At 37.1% G+C, this 20066-nt stretch overlaps 1 protein-coding gene across 13 annotated transcripts in view; it reads left to right on the plus strand.

Moving 5' to 3' along the window:
* Positions 1 to 20066, plus strand: part of fne (found in neurons) — a 170938-nt gene that overhangs the window by 12653 nt on the left and 138219 nt on the right. For 10 of the 13 annotated variants that reach the window (XM_067780954.1, XM_067780956.1, XM_067780960.1 and 7 more), the window contains one exon: positions 836 to 2733. The gene's annotated coding sequence lies outside the window, so the exon portion shown is untranslated. The remainder of the gene's footprint in view (positions 1 to 835; positions 2734 to 20066) is intronic. The other 3 variants (XM_067780955.1, XM_067780957.1, XM_067780963.1) reach the window with 3 other exon arrangements.

A 20066-nucleotide genomic window follows, 5' to 3' on the forward strand; every position in this document is an offset into this window, starting at 1 on the left:
TATTTTATTAAAATAATTTGTTAAAAATAAACGATTGTGAACACACAAAGAAATCTATTTGTACTATGACACTATTGTGAATATTTGCACTGCATTACCGGCAGTAGCTATCATATGCTAGATGGCAGCGCAAGCTGTAAGTTTTAATTGAAAGATATTTGATAAGAGACTTTTATATTAGTTGCGCAAGATGCGCACGGGTTCGGCTCGTTTGTTAAATATTGGATACCCTAGTGCATATGTCGTCTGTAAGTGTTGCCAAGAAAAAAGATTAGCTGTCGAAAATTGCCCAAAAAAAAGAAATTGATCCAGACAGATATCAGGATCACAACCATGGCTCAATCTTATGGTTGGCTCATCTCTACAGCAACAACAATACCTTTGTTCAGATTGTCAAAATCTGCGTGCTGGTATTAGACGAATGGAATGAAAACATAAAAATAAGCAGTTTTTGTGTGTTGTTGTCAATGTGTTGGTTTCATTTTGAGTTTGCCATCTCCTGTTGACAATCCCTACTCCACTGAAATGAAAAAAATAAAATTAGCTGATGAGATGAGCCAACCATTTAGTTCTCATTGATTGTCAATCATCTCATTAAGAAATTTGTGATTCTCGCTTGGTGAAACCATACGAGGTGGCAGCATGTTATTTTTTTTTTTTTAATTTGATGGAATAATGTGAAAATCGTACTTCGCCGTAATTTGAAGTTTCAAAAAGTACCAATCAGCTGATTTCCGGCCGTCACCCGTATAGTTCCTAGTTCCGTCATGGATTCTCGCATATTGATTTTAAAATAATGCCTTTTCATCCCTCTCTTGTTTTCTTTGATTTCTAGCTGCTTGCGCATTAGAACCACAAACAATAGCAAAAGAGATTCGAAAAGTCAACAAGCAAAAGAGAGAATAATCATCAAGGATCAGTAATAAAACTACGAATATAAAAACAAGCATAAAGCAAAAGAGAAAACAAAACAATTTCTGGACATTCTTGCATACATACTTTCGATAGAGCATTACAAATCGATATATTTCCATATATCGATAGTTAAAGATATATTTTTCAATAATTTTCTGGAATTTAAATATTTTTGGTTGTAAATATATAATTTCCAAAAAGACAAGCGCCACCAACGCAAATAACTTAAAGGTACTACATAGCGCGTAAAAAGAGCGAAAGAGTAGAAAAATTGAAAAAAAAAATGCGAATGAGATTCCTAGTTGTGAATTCAAAGTGATTTAAATTTTTAAAAATTCCTTGCTGGGTAAAATCAGTGAACTAATGCGAAAACGCAGTCAAAGCCTTTCAAATTTTTAGGTGACAAAGTAGAGTGAAAATAAACGACACACCGGAAACGGCAGTCATTATCAACGTAAATGAAAAGCAATTTAGTACGGTATCATAAAATAAAATAATAATAAAAAATAATTACTATTATTTCTACTACCAAAATTTAAACAAAACAAGCTTGCATTCCACCTAGAGGTATATACAAAAAAGCGGCACAAAAGCAGCGTTGCATTTGAGAGTATAGCTTTACACAGGCTGACAGAGAGAGAGAGAGAGCGACAGCAGTATTATTACGTAATTAATATACATATAAAAAGAAATAAATATTTATTATAAAATTTATAACGATTTTTTCGGTGTTTGTGTATGTTTGTACTTTTCATAGCGTCTAAATATATAGTACTAAATCGTAAATAGTACCAATTGAACATCAAAGAATTTATTCAAAGAAAAGTGCGCAACGAAGAGCGTTGAATGTTACGTAAAAATATATGTAACAGTTTTTTAGTAAAAAAAAAAATATATATATAAAAGGGAAAATTATTGTATGAATGTCTAAGATTTTAAAGGAATAAAAACAACGGAACTGATTTTATAAATTATATACTAAATATATTAAAAAACACGTAGCAAAAGAATAATTTAAAGAAAAAAATTAAACACCAAACGATTTTAGACTTTAACTCCAGCGAAAGCGAGCGGACTTCCAACGATTTTCGTAAGACGACGAATGAAACAGCAAATAAGACGCCAAGACTGCTAACACATGCGTAGAGTGGGTGCGAAAAGAAAAAATCGGTTAACATAAACGGTGTTCAAAGGTCAAATTTAAACCTATAAAGAAAAACGTATAAAAAAATTAAAAAACACTGTAGAACATTTTCCTAAAAAGATCTAGCAAAAAGCACAAAACGAATCAGTAAACTAAAAAAAAATTAGAAAAGCTAAATAAATTTATTAAAAATAAAAACTATAAAAATTTATTTAGTATAAAACACAAATAGCAAATTTCCACTAATCCTGCTCCAAAAAAACTATCTGTTAACACTAAAAACTACTGTGAAGCTTGAAGAAATTCGTATGAAATTCGGCAACATAGCAAATTGTCAAGCAAGCTAGTGCGAAAAACGGCAACAACACAAATGCAGGGCAATCATATATTTTACGCTCCAAACGCTTATCGCTAACTATAAGAATAGTAAGAGTGTGTAAACGAGAGAGAAAGAAAGAAAAGGTGCTTATATGCGTAAAATTGGCAACAAAGCGCAACACAGGCAAAAGAGCACATGAGAACAGAGCAGTAGTGAATACAGCGAGGAAGTAACTGAAACGCGCCAGTAAAGTGATTTCATATAACAACACTTATAGAGAGAGATAAAAAACAACAGTAACAACTAAAATTAGCTGAATAGACACCGAGAATAGCTGAGAGCGTGAATAATTAAGGTAAGTTGACTTTAAAATTTTTATATAAAATATTTTTGCAAAAAATTTTATTTTATATGTATGGTTCGATTTATTAAGTTTAAAAGCTAATTGCAAACAAATACAAAATTAATTAAAAAATCAAAAAATTTTAACATTTAGGTCCACTTGCAGAACGGCAATTTATTTTTTAAAATTCAGAATAAGCTTCTCTGAGTGAAAAAGTTAACTTGCCATTATTTCCGGGAAGTGAACCAGGGGCCGATCTATTCTTAAAAATGCGATTTGCTTGATATAGGCTACAGAGGTGCCTCTTTGACCAATTTAAAATTTGATAGACTTTGAATTCCGTATTAATGGTGCGATTTGCTAGAAATTTGTCACAGGGATACTTCCATGACTGGCTTGTTATTTGATAAACTTTTCTTTCCGGTTAAGTAGACCAATAACCGACCTATTCGAACTGTGAGATTTGCCAGAAGTTTCGCACGGAGGCACTTCCCTCACTGGTTACTTTATAAACATTTCTTTCTGAAAAGTGGACCAAAAAGCGACGTGTTCCAAAAAATTCATATCCATATTTGAAATTGGACACAGGGTATCTCCTTGCCTGCTTGTTGTTTGAGAAACTTTTCCTACCGGAAAGTGAACCGATCAATTACAAAAAGTTGAATTTTTGACGCGATTTGCTTGAAATTTGGTACTGCGATACCTATTTGACCAAGTTAAAGCTTGAGACATTTTTCTTACCAAAAATAGGAGCAGGCTATTCCAAAAAAATTGAATTTCTTGAGATTTGGTACTTTTTATTAAGCTTAATATTGGAGAAGGGTAAAAGGAAGAAAAAACTAGAGAGAGAGGACAGAAAGTGGGAATAGGAAACGTAGATAAAAATAGAGAAAGTGCAACGTGAGTATAGGAAGGAGAAGAACCTAGAAAAGGGAAGTAAATGATGAAAAATAGAGAGAGGTTGAAGGAGAGGAATTAATCGGAAGTAGAAGAGATGGACATCGAGAAATTAAAAGGGAGAGATACGGTGGCGGGAAAGGGACTAGAAATTTAGAGAAGGAGGGAGGGGCAAGTATTTACAAAAAACATTTGCTGGGGCAAAAATGGACGAATGCCTCTGTTTACTGGGAATGCAGAAACATCACAGAGAGGAATATTATGCGGCTCGGGAACGTCTCAATTATCAATCTATATCTTATATTTAAAAACGAATGCTATTGAGATCGGCCGGTCAGGTGAAGCAGGTAATCCGTACTTGGTATAGAAATTCCATATATGAGGAAGTTGAGGTGGGAGTAGAAATGGAAAAGGGAGTGGGAGTGGAACTTGGGGTGGGAATGGAAGTGAGGGCAGGACTAGGAGTGGGAGTGGGAATGGAAGTAAGAGTAGATGTGGTAGTAGGAATGGGTGTGGTAGTCGGAGTGGGAGTGGGAGAAAGATATGAAGAATAATCGATTGGCAGGAATAAGAAAAAAAAAAATGGAAGATAAAGTAGAAGAGAATGGAATAGATAGTGAAGAGGGGAAGGGAGGCTAACTTTTGGACTGTAGGCAAACAAATTTTCGGACAGAACAAAGTCCACTTGGTATTCTAGGAACATTATATAACACCTGACTACCAAACTTCATCATGATATATCAAACTAAGTGAGGCTACTTTTCATACCAATGGACAGGCCTAGAATTCTAATTCTAGAAATTAAAAATTTCGCTGAGTTTAATAAATTTTTTTTAATTTTCAAAGTTTCTCTTGCTTTGAAGGGTATAAATACGAAATACTCCTTAGACTTAAAAACAACAACAAAAAAGAAAAGTTTGTTCAAACTGTCGGAAATACGTATGTAGATGCAAGACAATGAAAATATGAAAAGAGGTGGTAATTATAATTGCATGCTACATACATACGTACACATATATTAATGCAGTACGGATGTATGTAAGTATACATTTATAACAGCAAAGTCTTCCTTCGCTACAAAATCGTTTATTAAAGCCATTTATAAGCGTCTATACAGGGCATTTCCGGTTGTTTAAGGCTTCCAGTGGCTTTGTGTGTGTGTGTATGATATGCGGGCGTATATAACTTTTTTCTAATTGTGTAATTGTATGGTAGAATATGTATGCATGTGCATGTAATTGCATTGGCAAGAGCAAACGACCATTGACTCCTTGACTTTTTCGCATGCAACATGTAACGAAAACAAGAAACAAAGCGAGCAACAAAATGCATGAAATGATAGAACCTAATATAATTTTAGGCGCAGCACAATGGAAAAGGTTAATGTGTGAGAAAGAAGAGGACATAGCAAGATTGAGGAATGAGATTCTTGTATAAAGCTGGAAAATTTAAATTTTTTTTCATATTAGCTTTTGTTGTAGGCTGGGTTACATGTTGTTGTTGTTGTTGTTGCTGCTGTTGCTGTTGCTTACTTGAAGTGGCAAAATATTTACACCTCTAGAGTTCTTGAGCAGTTCAAAGGGTAAAAAAAAGTGCAAAGCTAAAACAAAACTTGGATTCGCAAGGATGTGTTTTATGAATATGCGAGTCGTTGAAGAAAAATTTGAAGTGAATATTTTTTATCTTTCGATAGGGAATAATACCACTGCAAAAAAAAAATGCGATTAGTCTAGGATGGTCCGGGATGAGTCGCAAAGGAATATGAGACTATAGCCAGTTAAGATCTCTTTACATGGGTTGTGGTGATAATTTTTGTTTGAGTATGTTCTATGGAGAGACCAATTGAACTTGTTTATCTCTGAACGAGAACTGTCAGATTGGTCTTCTTTACACTTCTACTGGTACTGTAGAACAGGTTCTTTTTCTACTCTTCTTCGTGCCTTTACGGGTACTGGTCGACGTATCCTCTTCTTACCTACGGGTACTGTCGGACAGACCCCCTTTGCATGTGGTGTCGGACTGCTCCTCTTTATACCCCTACGGGTACTGCCGGACAGGTCGTTTTTATCCTTTTTGGCACTGTTTCACAGGTTCCCTTTGTATTCCTTCGGGTACTGTTGGACAAATCCTCTTCGTACCCCTACGGGCACTGTCAGAAATGTCCTTTTTTACTGTCAGCCAAGTCCTCTTTCTACCTGTATGGCAATCCTTACCAGCTATGTCTTATAATTGTGGCTTTCATCCTAAATATTTCTTTCCTAGATAATTTTAGTAAATAAGTCTGTTGTTTTTTTGGTTGTAGTCCTGCCAAATGTTGATTGGCAATCCTACATGAGTTTTCTTCAGATAGGTAAATATATGACTTTCTTTTGATGTAAGCGGCCGATGCACCGCGACTGCCTCAGTGATATTCGACGATGCACCAGCCTTTGCCAGTTCATCCGATTTTCCTTTGCAGTCTATATTCCTGGACCTGCAGTGTGCAGCTTCGTCTTACAGTTATCGACGGCCTAGGAGGGCGTATGTGGTAAATTCAACATAATTAGCGCCTTTGGATGCCTCAGAATATGCATACCTCTCGACCGATTGCGGTGTTCTCAAGCAGCAGGCCCTCTCTATTCCTAGCAGAAGAAGACGCATTGAAAGTTTGACTTCTGTCCGCTCGGATAAGACCCCTGCACCAGAACCGTAGTCCATTTTGAGTCCGTCAGTGTATAGTGAGGGGACAACCTCTTTGCATACTATTTCGATAGACCAATGCCTTCTCGAGGTTATCCTTACCTTTAATTTCTTGTCAAGGTTCAGTGCAAGTGAAAGGTAATCGAATATACGTCGGGTAGCCTTCATAGCATACCGCTGTGACCATACTATTCCCGTTCCAGCATCTAAACTGCGTAAATCCGATGGCAGGGGTAGTAGCTATAAGACGTTAGTGGAGGTCCAGTGGCAGCTTGTTAAGGATAACATTTAACACGTCCGTTTGGCATGCTATAAATGCTCCTCTTACCCCTGTATAGATTGTTGCTGTTATTGTTGTAGCGATAAGGACACTCCCCGAATGCCTTGGGGAGTGTTGTCGAGTTGCTGATTGCTCGTTGTGCTTTGTTTAGCTTCTTAATGTTGTATTGCTTGTCCAGGGCTGGCCAATACACTATCGTTCCGTACGATAGGATTAGTCTTATGACTGCTGTGTAAAGTCACATCGTAAATTTTGGCCTTTGGACTCAGTTTTGACTAACTATTCTCTTGCTCGAGTAGTATACGATGTACGCCTTCTTCACTCTTCTTTCAATTGAATTTCCAGTTTAGCGTGCTGTCTATTTTGACTTCAAGTTACTTAATCAGTTGTGTCTTGAGTAAACGCCACTTTATGCCGCGGTGTAATACAGCCTGCTCAGCGCACCCTGTAGAGTTTCGCTTACCGCTGTGGAGAAAAGCCTTCGAAATTGCGATAACAATGTCGTCTGCATATCCTACTACCTAATCCCATTCTTATCAAACTCGAGTAGTATCTCGTACAGTGCTACAGAGAATACCATCCTGGAGGTGCCTCCCCCACGTTTCCCGCTCTTGTCACCGAGCCCAAGTCTGCCTGTATAGTTATGTTCTCCGGCATTGATTGTGTTCAACCGCAAACGTGGTTGCCTATTTCGCCCCTGGAGGACTTTGACAATAGCGCTGGTTTCTATATTATTGAATGCACCCTCTATACCTAGGAAGGCAACTAGTTATTTTGGTAGGGGATTGGAATGATAAATGTCCAAAAACATCTCAAGGAACTCAAGCATAAAGGATGTGAGGTTTATTGGTCTCTAGTTTTTGGCAATTTATGATCTGCGCTGCGAAGCATGCTAAATTTCACCAAAGCAAAAAATCCACAAAGAAGGTCAAACGACTAGAATTACTGACTTTTACCTGCCTCAGTCATCGATCAGTAAAAACCACCCTCGGTTCTGTATGAACACACAGCACATATACATAAAATACACAAGCATCAATTTTGACAATACCTGCTCATGAACCTACGAACTATAAATACAAGAAAAACGAAAATAACAGATCTGAACGAAAGTCGGCACTGATGATGGCACAACGCCAAAACTGGTTTGTCTCGAAACCAAATTTGTCATCCGTTGTCAAAAATCATTCCAATTTACAAACATCAATTTCATCCAAAGTGTTGAGTAATTTCCTTGACAATGCTCCAAGGTATAAGATTTTTTTGACTTAAAGTAGGGCAGCCCGACTTAATAAAAGGCATTTATATTAAGATTAGATGGCAATACTGTATAAAAATACTTGAAGTAAACAGCGGCGTCAGATATCTATCATGTAGTTTTCAAGTTTTTCCTTTTCATCAGTACTTTAAAATAGGTGTGCAAAAACCTCTTAAGTGGCAACCTCAAAAAATTCAAAATTTTAGAGTACCTAACATAAGAAATATATTAAAAGAACCAGGGTAAGATATATACTGATATTAAAACCTTTGTGGTAAAGCTCTTGAAAAAAATACCCAAGAAAACGGGATTTGTAAGTGATCTGAAAAATTACAAGGAGATATTGCCGTCTCTTTTGATATGAAATGGCCAAAATGTGCTTATGATTGTAAACGTTTTTTTTTGGGGTTTCTATCTGATATAATTTAGATTAGGATTGCCACCTTCTTTAAAATTAGGTTTGTTCTGGGTTTGAATATTTCAGCTAACGTTTTAAGAGCAATGGCAAAGTATTATACCGGAAGAAAGCAAAAGAAGTTTCACTTCTGCTAATTCACTCACAATCAAATTTTACTTAGATGAGACTGTGTGAGTGATGAGTTTGAGTGCATGTGTGTGTGTGGCGAGGCCACATCCATTACTTGCTGCTCATTGTACGTAAATTTATCTATGCAAAAAAATGGCAAATTTATCGATTGAAGGTACCGCGCCTAAAAATAGACTAAACAATTCTTTGAAAGTATTTAAAATGTTGATTGGTTAAAACCATACAATGCGAGTTAAGTGAGTGTGGAAAGTTAGAATAATTAAGCACAGGACTGCGAAGGGAGGCGTGAAAGTGTGTGAAAAATTACTTACAAGAAGACATACGAAAGAACACATATGGGTGCTTCAATGAGAAGGTCAACCACGACTGAAAAAATTAAATTCTTAGAAAATTGGTGTTAGGATGAATTATTAATGGAAAATTACTTGAATTTTTATTATATGGAAGTATTTGCAGCTTGTTGCTATTTTAAAACTCATAAACGCAAGAGCAAAACTGGGGGTCTCTTTAACTCAGTTTTCGCAAATTGAATCAACTATTTTCTCTTCCCTATTAACTAAACTAAGAGATTTGAAGTAGTGCAAATACATTTTAAAATTAAATTAACAATAACAACTACCTAAAAAAATGAGAAAAAGAGAAGTTTGAACTCGAATAACGGTATTTTTTTTATTTACTTTTGATAGTATACTTACGTCGCGTACGTTATGCAAAAACATTCTTTGTCTATGTCATTTGTGTACTGACAGTCGCAGGTAATAGAGATTACAACTCCAAATCAAGAAATCTTCTGGTTAAATATATTCGCTGAAATTTTCTTTTCAATCGAAGTAATAAAAATTGTATTACCCTTTAAAGTTTGTCGCATACGTTATTGTAAGTATGAATATTTTATTTAAATACATTAAAATCGACGTTAAAAGCAATTTTTTATATATATTATCCAGAATACATAGTTGTAAAACCATGAAACGGTGGCGCGAAGAGTTAAAAAAAGACGAAGCAAAGCTAAAAGAGTACCAGAAAAAAGAAGCTGAAAGGCAACGGCCTATCGGAAAAGAAAGGCAGATGCAGCAAAAGAAGATGCAAAATTACTCCAAGAAAAAAGGGCAAAAGATCGAATTCGGCAGCGAAAATTGAGAGAAAAAAATGAAAATGTCAGCAACGTGGGTGCTGGTTCATCATATAGTTGCAAACAAACTTTGGGGAAAGCAGTACGAAAGGTAGAAAAGATGTTGCCAATGGACATAAATAAGAAAGTGGAAGTACTTGAAGCTCTTTACATGAAGTATGTACCACAGGCCAATAATGAACAGTAAACACACATGGGTTCGGTTGAAAGTTTTAACTTAATTCAAGATTTTTACTTGCGAGAGGGAGTTAGTGTGCAAGCTCCAGGCCGTAAAGATACGGTAATTTATAATGGGAAAATCGTCGCCAAGCGTTTCATGCTGTTGACCGTGTCTGAAGCATATGAACTGTACAGAAGTGAGGTTACTTCGGGATATGTGGTAAATCACTTTTTTATCAGTACCGACCCAGCTATGTAAAATTGATAGATAAAACTCCACACACCATGTGTGTCTGTAAGTACCACGCAAACTTTGCTTTTTTATTGGAAGCATGTGCAAAAGTCATACCATCGTTCCCAAAAACTTTTGAAACATTTTTGAAATCCTCTTGCTGTAATGTGTTGGATGAAAATTGTATGACCAATGAGTGCGAAAACTGCGTGCGAGATGTAGAGCAAGATTTAGTTCCCGTGTGTTTTCGTACCAACATGCATGAAAATGTGAAGTGGAAACATTGGAGGAAAGTTGATAACCATTTAACGTTAAGCTACACCACTGCTGCATTGGCTGATCTGATTCATGAAATAGGAGCTCAACTGCCGGTTTCTAAGGTGCATAGCTTTATTAAACAATGTCAACAACGATATTTCAATGAAAAGGAAAAACATTACGGCTTCTGAATTGATTTTGCAAATAGATTTCGCAGAAAACTACAGGTTAATTAATCAGAATGAGATTCAAGATGCTCACTTTTCCTATCATCAGGTTACCATTTTCACATGCATTGCATGGCTTTTTGGAGAAACAAAGTCGTTTTCTATTATTAGCGACAAGTTGAGCCATAATAAGTTTGATGTTTGTTGTTTCATTACAAAAATTGTGGTTCAAATACTAAGTCAAAAAAAGGCATTACCAGCGTATTTTTATTCTCTGATGGGAGCAGTGCGCAGTTTAAAAATAAGTTTATTTTAACAAGTATTCCTTATTTTGTAAGTAAATTTAGCTGCAAATATTTTGAAAGGAATTTCTTTGCCACCTCGCATGGCGAAGGTGCAGTGGATGGAATAGGTGCTGTTATAAAGAGAAAGGTGTGGCAAATAGTAAAAGCCAATAATAAAATTTTACCAGATGCTTTTTCATTTTACAAATGCGCTTGTAAATATATCGAGGGCATTTATTTATTGTATGTATGCGCGGAAGAAATTGAAGATGTTTCTACTTGCATGAATGAAAAATGGAAAAATATTCAACCTGTTCCACAAATAAAAAAGAAACATTTTTTTTCATTCGTCGACAGTCAACATATAAATGCTGCTCGAACGGCATACTCTTTACGAGAAAATATTAGAGTTTATGTAAATATATAATGTATTTATATCAACAAATATCTTATGAATTAGATTTTATTTTCATTATCATATAGTTTTTTTAATAAGAATACATTTTTATATTGCTTCCTAATTAAAGTGTAAATTTCAAACAAAATACATATTATTACTTATATACGAGAAAAATTGTCGCGTAAGTTATGTCGCGTACGTTATTTAGTTTTTTTTTAAATAAAAATATCCAGAGATAATTTCTCTTTAAATATGACAGAATTGTAAAGGTGCATTATTTAGCTTAGGTTACGAATTTTCAAAGAAAATAAGAATTGGCTTGATTCGCAGACTTTCGCATATGTGTATGTGCGCCATATAAGCACTTCCGTTTTTGTCGCGTAAGTTATCACCTCATTTTGAGCGGATATTTTAAACACCAAAGCTTTCAGGCCACCCATTTTTTTTCATACATAATTCTTTTTAATTGCAACGTAACTGCATTTTTATTTTCCCGAAAACTCGTTTTATGTGAGATTTATATTACTCCAAAAGCGTATGAACGTCGCATACGGCTGCATGGAAACACCCATATGTTAAAGGAAGAGTTCGTAAGAATCTGCAAAAGCAAGCACAAATATAGAGCAAATGTATTTATAGAATAATTAATTAATAAATTAAAAAGAGATAATGGCATAGAAACGCAATTAGTTCATTTCAATCTTCAAGTAATGGACATTGAAGGTAATTGAAAATGAGGAGTGCCAAAGCAACGGCGGATGTAAAGCACACAAATTTACACAATGGCAAACGAGTTGGCTGCAAAGGCGGCAGAGAGTTCAAACAACAACCACCGTTGGTTGGCACATATCTGTTGAGAGGAAAGTACTACGTAATTATCATTATTGCAATCAGGGACTGCAACTAATGATTATTAATTTTTGATTTTTGTATTTTGCTCAGGGATGAAATTTTTTGAAGTGTTCCAGAATTTTTCGTTGGTGGACGTTTTTTTTTTGATTTAACATTTTTGCTGTTGACATAGATTAGGTACCATTGAGCTGGCCGTGGGACTGAGTAAGAAGTTTGCTCAACGACAAAACTGAGAAACACTATCAGGAAACCAGGACCTATGTTATGAAATAACTCAGCCATCTTGGCAAATAATAGGAGCTAACAGGAGCTATGCTACTTACTGCTTCTAGATCTGATAGCTGTGTCATTTCTTATAGATGGAGTCTTAGCTTGGAGAGCACAGGGCACGAGAACAAAACGTGCTCGATCGCTTTCTCCCTGACAAGGCCTTACTTAAAAGTATGTAACGCCAAAAGGAAATGGCCACTCAGAATACCTATCTTTAGCCTACAGTCCTCTATTTTCAATGATAAGAGTAACTTTGTTAGTATTTGGTTGTAAGACCTGCATAGGGTCTTCGGCACTTTGCAGCCTTGCCCTTGGTTCCACGCCTTTCCTGTTTGGTCGATCATGTGAAGCTCTCGCATTCTTTTAAACTCACTCAATCCGATTGGTACGTCTAGGATACAAGCTTCACATCATCTATTTCCATATGCCCAGGTACCCAATATAGATATATATTGCTCCCTTTACCAATTCTTTCCAGGGATTGCTTACACTCTTAACACACTTTGAGATGTTGTGCACTAAATGATTATTGCCTTAATTGCTGCTTGGCTATCAATATAGAAGTTGACGGGGCTGCAGTTTAAGCTGTTTTCGTCCAATGTTTCTACTGCTTTAGGCACGGCTGCTATTTTTGCCTGAAAAACACTACAGTGATCTGGCAGCTTTTGGGATCTGTTTACTTCCAGATTAGCGCAGTATTCCGCAGACCTTACACCTTCCATTACCTTGGAACCAACGGTGTACTCGTGTATCGCCTCTTGTGCCGTTTGAGTGCCCTTCTAAACTCTATTGTGGATGTAAGAGACCCTCCGAAGCGCAGGTGGGCAACTAGGTAGTTTGTTCGTCCTATACTTGATGATGCTATACTCGTTCAGTTTTTAACGCATTGTTATTCGCCACCACTACAGGCGAAATGTGCAATGGCATGCAGTGCAGCCGTCGGCTTGGTTTTCAGGGCTCCCGTTATGTTAAACATTGACAATCTGCATACCCTAACTAATATTTTGAGGTAGGTTCTTTTTTGGCTTGCCGTCCACCAAAAAAGGACTCCATGCTATAAGTTAGGCTTTATCATCGCTGTGAATATCGAATGCAGGGCTGGCCGTCCACCAAAAAAGGACTCCATAGCATAAGATAGGCTTTACCATCGCTGTGAATATCCAATGCAGGGAGAGAGAGAGGACGATATACCCCACGTACGCCGCAACATTCTTGTATATGGGTAAAGAAACACCGATGCCTTCTTCACTCTCTTCTGCACGTTGAGCTAGGTTTATCCTGCAGGGTCTTCCTCCTAGCTTAGCTCAATTCGGGAACTGCCTGAGCAGATGGTTGATGACCAGCGCCCATTGCAGAGGGGATAATACCCCACCCTGGAGCATTCCCCTGCCCACCGATCCTGCAGCCTCATACAGTACTCATTGCGAAGTAATCTTCCTGCAATTAAGTATGCACCCGATCCATCTGGTTAGCGCTGGTTGTATTTGAATGTACTTAAGCTCCTGCGAGATCACCTGTTAAGAGAAAAAGCTTTCTAGATCCTTATAACCACCCTTTGGAGAACCATTTTTCATATATCTTGGACTAAAAATTTAAAATATTAGTCACAAGCGCGCTACGCTCCCTGATTAGCATCATCATCTGCTGCAAAATTATCGCATCATCATCATCATGATTGCTTTCCACGCCAACAGGCTTTAGATCCTTTGAAATATTACCCGCCTCGCATCTTTGTTGTTGCTCTGCTGCTCTTACTAGTATGGTGAAAGTGTATAATTTGCATATGTCAACACTGTTGGCTATTGTCTAGGACGTAAACACACACACACATACATACAAGTCAAAAGGGACGAAAGCAAATATGCATGAAAGGACAATGGAAATGCATTAAATGACAATATAAGCGGGCTTCGATGGCAAACAATCAGCGATTCATGCACACATACATGCATGAAATAAAGTTCGCAATCCTTTTTCATTTACATTAATTTATTATGAGTGAATGTGTGAGCGTAAGTTTTCACGAAAGTGACTAGCAATGTAGCTTGTCAAACAGGATATGAGACTGGATGTCAGTTATTTGGTTCGTTGCTCGGGAAAAAAAGTGTATATGTATGTACACATATACATACATACATCAGTGGCAGCAAGGTAAATGATTGAGGTTAGCGCATGGCGGGCGCTTGCAGGTAAAATAATGATAATTGAATTGAATTTCATGCCAAAAAAAGAGAAGGATGTAGCAACTGCAGGCAATTTACAAAGCAAAAATGCTTTGCTGGTATGTTACGGGTGTGGGAGAGGCGTAAGCGCGCTGATTGTAAATGAAGGCCGACGGAAATTCGTTGAAATCGTTAATAAAATTTTGGAAATATATTTCCTTCGAGCTAGCAGATAAAACCCAAAAATATTTTAATTTTCTTGCAACTTTTGGTTTGCATTTTAATATTTAGACCTTTTTTTGCAATATTGAAATTCAAAAGAAATGTTTGAGGCCGCAAAAATTTCGCTACTGCAAGCTATTGTGGTAGATTGCTAGAGCTAGACGGTAACAGCATAAAAAATAAACAAAATACCATTGAAAATGAGAGAGTTATTTGGTTCTCAACGCCTGATAGTAGGCAAAGTTTTTTATTTTTTTTTTTTAACGATAAAACGTAAGGGCTTATTTTAAATGTCACTAACAATATGGCCAGCAGTACCACCAAAAATAAAAAAAGACATATTATTAGCCACAGCTATACACTAGCCGCTAGAAAAAACCGCAACAAAATTCTGTTGAAAATAAGCGGGTTACATGCTTTTGGTTGCATGCGTCGCCTGATAGTATGCAGGGTTTTTTTTTTAACAATTTTTTTTATTTTATATTTGTTTTTTATTCTTATTTTTTTATTTATTTTTTTTTATTTTAGTTAAAATCTGATATCCAGTCATGAAGAGCATGGGTAATTATAATTTACTAGAAGACCCGGCAGACGTTGTCCTGCTCTAAATTTGGCCTATCTGCATACATTTTAATAAGCTTTTTCCGTCTGACTCTGCCCTCCCCCTCTTCACTTTTTCCTAATCCTTTTATTCACTCCTCCCTTCGTATTTTTCGCTTCATCTATCTCCATCTTCGTCTCATTCTATCTCTTTCTCAATCTCCTTCTCCTTCTCTCTTTTCTCTTCTCTCAATTTCTTCTCATTCTTTTGCATCCCTTATTGCCTGTCCCAGAGGGTGGTATGTATTTTATTCCAGTCCCAGTCCCGGTCCCACTCCAAGTCTCAGTCCCAGTCCTAGTCCTAATCCCAGTCCCAGTCCGTCCCTGGATAATATATTACTCTATACTAAAGCACTCAACAGCTTTCATTTGATATCCATATTGTATAATCACTGTCTAGGCATTCGGCCCACGTTTTGGCTTATCTCTCGAGACCCTAGTCACCCAGGGGTGTGAAAATTACCCTCTACACAACTAAAGAATCTCCTGAATTAAAAAAAAATGTCATATTACCCCTAAATCGCGGGCCCCCTCAGAAACCCCCCTCCCCCACCCTCTGGGCGGGCCTGGTGATGTGCTATACTTGATATCATTCGCTATAATATTTTTATACTCAGTTGAGCAGAGCTCACAGAGTATATTAAGTTTGATTGGATAACGGTTGGTTGTACATATATAAAGGAATCGAGATAGATATAGACTTCCATATATCAAAATAATCAGGATCGAAAAAAAATTTGATTGAGCCATGTCCGTCCGTCCGTCCGTTAACACGATAACTTGAGTAAATTATGAGCTATCTTGATGAAATTTGGTATGTAGATTTCTGGGCACTCATCTCAGATCGCTATTTAAAATGAACGATATCGGACTATAACCACGCCCACTCTTTCGATATCGAAAATTTCGAAAAACCGAAAAAATGCGATAATTCATTGCCAAAGGCAATTAAAGCGATGAAACTTGGCAGATGGGTTGACGTTATGACGCAGAATAGAAAATTAGTAAGATTTTGGACAATGGGCGTGGCACCGCCCACTTTTACAAGAAGGTAATTTAAAAGTTTTGCAAGCTGTAATTTGGCAGTCGTTGAAGATATCATGACGAAATTTGGCAGGAACGCTGCTACTATTACTATATATGTGCTAAATAAAAATTAGCAAAATTGGATGAAGAACACGCCCACTTTTTAAAAAAAAAAATTTTTAAATTCAAATTTTAACAAAAAATTTAATATCTTTACTGTATATAAGTAAATTAAGTCAAAATTCAACTCCTGTAATGATATGATGCAACAAAATACAAAAATAAAAGAAAATTTCAAAATGGGCGTGGCTCCGCCCATTTTCATTTAGTTTGTCTAGAATACTTTTAATGCCATAAGTCGAACAAAAATTTACCAATCCTTCTCAAATTTGGTAGGTACATAGATTCTATGACGGTAACTGTTCTCTGTGAAAATGGCCGAAATCGGTGGAAGCCACGCCCAGTTTTTATACACAGTCCACCGTCTGTCCTTCCGCTCGGCTGTTAACACAATAACTTGAGCAAAAACCGATATATCTTTACTAAACTTATCCCACCTACTTATCTGAACTCACTTTATCTCGGTATAAAAAATAGCCGAAATCCGACCATAACCACGCCCACTTTATCGATATCGAAAATTACGAAAAATGAAAAAAATGCCATAATTCTATACCAAATACGAAAAAAGGGATGAAACATGGTAACTGGATTGGTTTATTGACGCAAAATATAACTTTGGAAAAAATTTTGTAAAATGGGTGTGACACCTACCATATTAAGTAGAAGAAAATGAAAAAGTTCTACAAGGCAAAATCAACAGCCCTTGGAATCTTGGCAGGAATACTGTTAGTGGTATTGCATATATAAATAAATTAGCAGTACCCGACAGATGATTTTCTGGATCACCTGGTCCACATTTTGGTCGATATCGCGAGAACACCTTCACATATACATCTAAGGGCCACTCGCTTTTAAAACCCTCATTAATACCTTTAATTTGATATCCATATCGTACAAACACATTCTAGAGTCACCCCTGGCCCACCCTAATGGCGATATCTCGAAAAGGCGTCCACCTATAGACCTAATGCCCACTCCCTCTTAAAATGCTCAGTAACACCTTTCGTTTGATACCCATATCGTACAAACATTCTAGAGTCACCTCTGGCCCACCCTAATGGCGATATCTCGAAAAGGCGTCCACCTATAGACCTAATGTCCACTCCCTCTTAAAATGCTCAGTAACACCTTTCGTTTGATACCCATATCGTACAAACATTCTAGAGTCACCCCTGGCCCACCCTATTGGCGATGTCTCGAAAAGGCCACCTATAGACCTAATGCCCACTCCCTCTTAAAATGCTCAGTAACACATTTCGTTTGATACCCATATCGTAGAAACATTCTAGAGTCCCCCTGGCCCACCCTAATGGCGATATCTCGAAAAGGCGTCCACCTATAGACCTAATGCCCACTCCCTCTTAAAATGCTCAGTCACACCTTTCGTTTGATACCCATATCGTACAAACATTCTAGAGTCACCCTTGGTCCACCTTTATGGCGATATCTCGAAAAGGCGTCCACCTATAGACCTAATGCCCACTCCCTCTTAAAATGCTCAGTAACACCTTTCGTTTGATACCCATATCGTACAAACATTCTAGAGTCACCCTTGGTCCACCTTTATGGCGATATCTCGAAAAGGCGTCCACATATAGAACTAAGGATTACTCCCTTTTAAAATACTCATTACCACCTTTCATTTGATACCCATATCGTACAAACACATTCTAGAGTCACCCCTGGCCCACCCTAATGGCGATATCTCGAAAAGGCGTCCACCTATAGACCTAATGCCCACTTCCTCTTAAAATGCTCAGTAACACCTTTCGTTTGATACCCATATCGCACAAACATTATAGAGTCACTCCTGGCCCACACTAATGGCGATATCTCGAAAAGACGTCCACCTATAGACCTAATGCCTACTCCCTCTTAAAATGCTCAGTAACACCTTTCGTTTGATACCCATATCGTACAAACACATTCTAGAGTCACCCCTGGCCCACCCTAATGACGATATCTCGAAAAGGCGTCCACTTATAGACCTAATGCCCACTCCCTCTTAAAATGCTCAGTAACACCTTTCGTTTGATACCCATATCGTACAAACATTCTAGAGTCACCCTTGGTCCACCTTTATGGCGATATATCGAAAAGGCGTCCACCTATAGAACTAAGGATTACTCCCTTTTAAGATACTCATTACCATCTTTCATTTGATACCCATATCATACAAACACATTCTAGAGTCACCCCTGGCCCACCCTAATGGCGACATTTCGAAAAGGCGTCCACCTATAGACCTATTGCCCACTCCCTCTTAAAATGCTCAGTAACACTTTTCGTTTTATACCCATATCGTACAAACATTCTAGAGTCACCCCTGGCCCACCCTAATGGCAATATCTCGAAAAGGCGTCCACCTATAGACCTAATGCCCACTCCCTCTTAAAATGCTCAGTAACACCTTTCATTTGATTCCCATATCGTACAAACACATTCTAGAGACACCCCTGGTCCACCTTTATGGCGATATCTCGAAACGGCGGCCACCTATGGACTAAGGATCACTCCTTTTCAAAATACTCATTAACAGCTTTCCTTTGATACCCATATCGTACAAACATATTCTAGAGTCACCCCTGGTCCACCTTTATGGCGATTTCTCGAAAAGGCGTTCACCTATAGAACTAAAGCCCATTCCCTTTTAAAATACTCATTACCACCTTTCATTTGATACCCATATCGTACAAACACATTCTAGAGTCACCCCTGGTCCACCTTAATGGCGATATCTCGAAAGGGCGTCCACTGATAGACCTAAGGCCCACTCCCTCTTAAAATGCTCAGTAACACCTTTCATTTGATACCCATATCGTACAAACAAATTCTAGAGTCAGCCCTGGTCCACCTTTATGGCGATATTCCTAAATGGCGTCCATCCATAGAAATATGGCCTACTCTCTCTTAAAATACTCTTTAATACCTTCCATTTGATACACATGTCATACAACCACATTCCAAGGTTACCCTAGGTTCATTTTCCTACATGGTGATTTTCCTTATTTTGTCTCCATAGCTCTCAACTGAGTATGTAATGTTCGGTTACACCCGAACTTAGCCTTCCTTACTTGTTTATTTACAAGCAGGAGGTTTAATTACACACCAAGCAATTACACGGGAGTATATCCGCACCACCTGAAAATATGAGTGCCACTGCGTATACGTAACATTTAATTATTACATATAAACAAATAAAAAAATTTGCAATAAAATAATATTGCGACTATAAACTGAGATATAACCTATCCTATCTCTCAAGTTAGATCAAACTACACACGGGGTGCAAAACAAATTCAAAATCGGTTCAGTAGTTTAGGAGTCCATCGCGCCCGAAAATGTTGGGACACGTGTTTTTTGTATATTAAGATATTGTGAGAACAATTTTTTTCTGATAGAACATGACAAAGCATGCATAACATAATTTGTAAATGTCTGTATCTATGCTAACTATCCATTAGGGCGAGCCTACTTTTCAAATGTGTTCGAATCTTCTATTTTAACATCAAAAAAAAAAAAAAAAAAAAAAAATTGCTGAAAATCGCATTAAAACGATTTTGAGATTTTACTATATGGGTATGGGTCTTTCATTTCTTATTCTGGCTTAGTTGGTGCTATTGCTGTCACAAAATCTGTAAAAATTTATAACAATATAGGCGTGAAGAAGTAATCTACATGAAAATGCTAAAAATTACTAACATATTCACAAAACTTTTGTTGTGAATTCTATAATCCTCTTCTAAACTTAAAGAGTTTAGCTTAAAAGGAAAATATTTTACAACGCCTTTTATCAT

Source organism: Eurosta solidaginis, chromosome 4 (genome assembly GCF_040869045.1).
Source record: "Eurosta solidaginis isolate ZX-2024a chromosome 4, ASM4086904v1, whole genome shotgun sequence".
In the NCBI taxonomy this organism is placed as follows: Eukaryota; Metazoa; Arthropoda; class Insecta; order Diptera; family Tephritidae; genus Eurosta; species Eurosta solidaginis.